The 5,690-nt window shown below is 38.9% G+C and overlaps 1 pseudogene; it reads left to right on the top strand.

Annotated features, from left to right (window-relative positions):
* The first annotated feature begins 4,819 nt into the window (after positions 1 to 4,819).
* LOC130025878 (uncharacterized) lies at positions 4,820 to 4,913 on the top strand (annotated as a pseudogene).
* Positions 4,914 to 5,690: the final 777 nt, after the last annotated feature.

Here is a 5,690-nt window from a genome sequence, read left to right as displayed (position 1 = left end):
ATGTACTGGAAAGGCTCTAGAACATTAGATGACTGAAACTCAATTATGAGTAACTTTGTAACTGTGTATCTCTTAGTGATTCTAAATGTTAAAGTAAATTTTAAATATACCCATCAAATTAACCTTTTTACCACTAAATGGGAAAGATACTTTCTAATACTTATCCTCACCAAAAGCTCAACAGAGTGTGACACTTGCCAGGAAATGTCCTCCCTTGCATTTTTCTCATGATACTTATTAGTACTTCACTCTTCTGTTTCTTCCCTTTTCTCATGCCAAATCTTCCCATCTCCCTTGCAAGCTCCTGAAACATTATCCATTCAACATTGATGCACTTTGCCACTGCTCCTCTTGACGTCTTGTCCACGAACTTATTCTAAAACATAACATAGCTGCAATTACACTATTCAGGCCAAAGACAGTCATTGATATATCTTTGGGTTTAGCTTTCTACAAGCTATTGGCACACAGGTGAGTAACATTTTTTTCCTACAGAGAACACAAAAATAATTATGCTGGGTTTTAAAGTTCCATCAGTATTTTTAATGTTTTATTGAATATCTGTGACATAGACCATTACAAATCTATTAATAATTTGCTTCCAGTCATACAATCATCCAACTTCCATCCCTCCTCTAGTGTATATTTCCCAAAACCAATATTCCTGGTTCCCTAAAACCATCCCCCAACAAACTACCCCCACCCCCAGCCTGTCTCTATGGCACGATCTTTAATTCTTTCTCTTTGTCTCCTTTTTATTTTGTGCATTAAGTGTCCCATACAGGTACTAAGAGGTCATCATGTTTGTTCAAGAAATTTAGCATTTTTATCAGGAAGGTAAGGTCAGAGTAGCTTTGAGGTATGGAAATGACTGCTGAGGCTTCCATAAGTACAGGGTAGTGGTGGTGGGATGCCCATCGTGACCAAGAGAAAGCCTGGTGATTTCAGTCACAAAACCTGCATATCCGAATTTTCAGCTGTTATATTTCAGTGAGAGCCATCCTGAGACAGTGGAAATCAGACGAGGGCATGGTGGCGATTTTGGATTGTGGGAGCAAGTGGCGGCACTGGGTTCTAGTTGGGTGGGCACCCAACTAACCTGCCTCTCTCCGATTTACCCTAGTATATTCAGCCATTTGCAGGTCCAAGGTTAACTGTGGCTTTTGATCACTTTCAAGATTTGTTTATGGGTCTCTGAAACTAGACCAATCCATTAGCTTGTATAGCTGAGCCAGGGGTGGTTTGTGAACATGGCTCCCACATATCTTTCGGGAGTTTAGTTTCTCTGGAAACTTAGTCCTGAGGTGTTGGTATCCAGCCAGAGGCACAGTGGCCATTTGAGGTTATCAGGAAGCCTGAAGACACCATCAGACTGTTGATGCACTCACCTGAGGGTACAGTTGGACTTCCTGGAGGCACTGCATCACCAGACTAACACAGATTCCATGAATTAAAGAACGAATAAATAACATTTTCAAAATGTGTCACTTTATTGCATTTTAGAAGGATAACTTCTAACAGGGAAATAATCTTCATGGTATAATCAAGACCTACGATTTATTCTAAATATATTTAATAAAAGCTACACATTTTGGAAATTTACACAAAGAAATTCTTTTATATTATCTGTCTTCATAATTTACTTGTAAATTACTAAGATATCACTGTTTCTTCCACCGTTCTTAGCATAGAAATTTACCGATAGAATGTGCTAAGTAAAAATTCATTTTGGTACTTCTGTTCAATGTAGTACTGGAAGTACTTGGAATAGAAAATAGATAAGAAAAAGATATTAAGGGTTTTTCATGTATGAAAGGTAGAAATAATCTCTCACTATTCACAGAAGATATCATACTTTATTTAGAGAATACTAAAATCTCTACGAAAAAACTCCTAGAGGCAATAGACTTTTATAGTAAAATTGCAGGCTATAAATTCAATACCCAAAAGTCTATGGCTTTTTTATATGCAAATAATGAGAGAGAAGAAAGTGACATGAAAAAGCAATCCCATTCACAATCGTGCCTCAGAAAATCAAGAACCTTGGAATCAGCTTAACTAAGTAGGTAAAGGACCTATACAAAAGGAAATTAAAAGGGACAGGAGGAAACGGAAACATATATACTGCTTATGGAATGGGAGAATTAACATTGTCAAAATGGCAATTCTCCAAGAAGCATTGTAAAAATTCAACTTGATCCCTATAAAGATACCCATGACATTCTTCAAAGAAATTGATCAAGCACTCCTGAAATTCACATGGAACAAAAAACGCACACGAATAGCTAAAGCAATTCTTGGGGAAAAGACGATTGAGGCATCACCTTCCCCAACCTCAAATTCTACTACAAACGATAATAATGAGAACAGCATGGGACTGAAACAAAGGCTCAGCTGTAGACCAATGAAAAGGATTGAATATACTGACACACACCCTCAAATATATAATCATCTAATCTTTGATAAGGGAGCAAGAAATGTGAAGTGGTTCAAGAGAGTCCTCCTAAACAAACGGTGCAGAAAAAACTGGACAGCTACATGCAAAAAAAAAAAAAAAAAAACGCTCAGACGTCTACCTAACACCATGGACAAAAGTCAGATAAAAATAGGTCAAAATCTTCGAGCTCACTGATTCTGTTCTCAGCGGCTGTTACTCTGCTGCTGAGGCCTTCCACTGAGCTTTTCAATTCGCCTACGAGATTTTTCAGGTCTGACATTTCTGATTGCATTTTCCTCATTTCTGCCATCAGATCCTCTTGTCTTCTATTGGCATTGGTTTCCATTGTTTCTTTTAATTCCCTAAGCATCCTAAGTAGCTCCCTTCTGAATTCCTTGTCAGAGAGGTTGTCTAACACTACAGTACTGTTGGTGTCATCTGGGCTAGACTCTTCAATATGAAAGTTTGGTGGGCTTTTGCGTTGCTTTACCATTGTCAGAGGTGTGGTTTAGTAACAAAGTAACAAAGTATGAGATTAATACCCAAGAATAGCTGAGATCAGCACCAGGAAGATTACTCCATAACTTAGAGGCCAGCCGGGTATCCTAGAGGAAAGGGCAGTTCAGATAGAGAAGGGAGCACCAAATAAAGGATGTTTGGAGGATCCTCCCAGGAGGGGAGATGCATGTTGAAAGTAGACTATGGACTGAACATGTTTGCCACTCAATGCCTCTTTTGCAGACCAAAACACCCTAAAGGAAAGAGAGAACACAGGGGATTGCCCTGTCACAGAGACATGGGGGATGGGGGTATGGGGGTGGGAGGGATATTATCCATGGTGGTGGAAAATGGGCACTGGTGGAGGGATGGGTATCTGATCATTGTATAATTGAAACCAAAGCACAAAAAATTGTAAATCTACAACTTTAAAAAAATAAAATAAAATAAAGGGGAAAAAAAATAGGTCAAAATCCTCAACATCACACCAGAATCCCTCAGGTACAGTCATGACAAGGTCGGCAAATCCCTCCATGACATTGAAGCTAAAGGTTTCTTCAAATATAACACGCCACTTGCCAAGCAACTGGAAACAGAGATAAACAAAGGGAACTATCTTAAATTAAGCAGCTTCTGTACCTCAAAAGAAACAGTGACCAGAAACAAAGACTCCGCCATGCGGGCAAGATACTCCCAGAAGCCTACCAGGTTCTCTGAGAGTGAGAACTGGACAATCAGAGTTGCTGTCTTCTAAATAAGATCCAGTCTCTGGATGTTGGACATTGATGGCATTACATGGATCCAGGGGTAGTTTGTGGTTGTAACACTTAATTACTGGAAGATGGGGGATCTGGATGAAGGGGGCACAGTCTTGATCTGAGCAGCCATGGAGATCTCATCCCCCGGTCCCGCACATCTGGGTTCCTCTTCCAGTTCCTTCATGCATGAGGCTCCTTCAAGCTTGGGGAGAGTGGTCTTAAGCGTACCTATGGCTGGTTGCAGAGGTCTTCAGCTGCCGGGGCTCTGCTCAGGGCGGTGAGGGAAACTCACCCCGGCACCTCCAAAGGGCCCCGGTGAGGAAACCCAGGTGCGAGGTCAGGAGACTCTTGTTTTAGACATATTTGGAATTAATTTTAGATCGAAAAGTACACATCATTCAAAATACTTATGTGCTTAGTAATAAATTACTACAAACTTGTTCAATCACGTCAGAGACCCCACTCTGCTTCAGAGAACTAGATTTTTAATTACAGATCCGTTTTTCCCATGTGTCATGACTGAGAATCACTATCAGTAGATATGAAACTCACTATACACAAAGATGCACACAGGTTACTATGAGTCATCTATGTTGTTAATGTGAGTTGGCCATTAAATTTTACTGAGACCCTTTGTTCTGTCCTTTATAGGAGACTCATGAGTCTCACCTTCTGTTCAAATTGAACTTGTAATAAGGTGGAATGAAATCATCAATATGCTTCTCACCTCATCCTTCAGGAGAAAAATCCTACATACATTCAAGGTGGTCAAAGTGCAGACAACACCATCCACCTTTTCCTGGAGATGTACAAGGGACTGAGGTAAGAACAGCAAAAGGCTCTAGTTTAATGGTCTTAATTAAGGTTTCAGGGAACGACATTAAACAAAATCTTATACCATCTTCCAAAAGAATTATTTTGTAAAACTGATGCCTAGGGTATGGTAAATGATAATATGGTAAAAACCATATTTTTATTTCTAGGACATTAAAGTTCTAAATCTATTTATTCATGCTACTTTGAAATACATTCCTTGATTAGGAATCATTGTCTGCCATAGGAGTGAGGAAGGACAACACTCAAAGTAATAAGAAGAGAAAAATATGGAAAAATTAACTCCTGCTAGGTTTAACACATATACTAAAATTGAAATGATAAAATGATGAGCATGGTCCTTGCACAGAGATGATATGCAAGCTTGTAAAGCATTCCATATTTTTTTGCAAGAAGAATGAACAGATCTACTTTAAGCTAAGACAATCCCCACAAGTACAAAAATTCTATAAAAAAGAGCACAAATCCCCATCACAACAAACTCTCTAAATGTCAATGGACTAAATGTGCCAATTCAGAGGCACAGAATGGGAAGATGAATTAGAAAACTGAAACCAATATTCTGCTGCCTGCAAGAAACACGTCTGAACAATCAAAGCACCCATGGGCTAAAAGTAAAAGTCTGGGAAACAAGTTTCCAAGAAAATATCACCTCCACAAAGCTGGAGTGGCCATACTAGTATCAGACCACATGGACTTCAGGCTAAAGGTTATCAGAGACAGTGAAGGTCATTTCTTAATGATCATGGGATATGTACATCAGAAAGAACTCACCCTCCTCAATGTATATGATCCTAATGAAAGACCAGCAAAACACTTAAAAACAACTTCTAATTGACTTATAGAAAAATATTGAGAGCAACACAATACTAGTAGGAGATTTCAACACTTCTTTGTCACTTCTCGATAGATCAAACAGACTGAAGCTCAGCAAGGAAATATTTTCTTTAAGGGAAGTAATGAACAACCATTGGCTTAGAGAAGAAATCAAAGAGGAAATAAAAAGTTTCCAGAAACAAATGAGAATGAGGACATGAGCTACCATAACTTGTGGGACACAGCAAAAGCAGTGTTATGAGGAAAGTTTATAGATCTGCCACAATTCATCAGGAATAAAGAAAGGGCTTACATGAATAAATTAGAGCTCAAGATTTTGGAAAATG

This window comes from Sorex fumeus, unplaced genomic scaffold (genome assembly GCF_029834395.1).
Source record: "Sorex fumeus unplaced genomic scaffold, SorFum_2.1 ptg000032l, whole genome shotgun sequence".
Classification (NCBI taxonomy): Eukaryota; Metazoa; Chordata; class Mammalia; order Eulipotyphla; family Soricidae; genus Sorex; species Sorex fumeus.
Note: the sequence above shows the minus strand (reverse complement) of the source record. Positions and strands in the feature narration are given on the sequence as shown.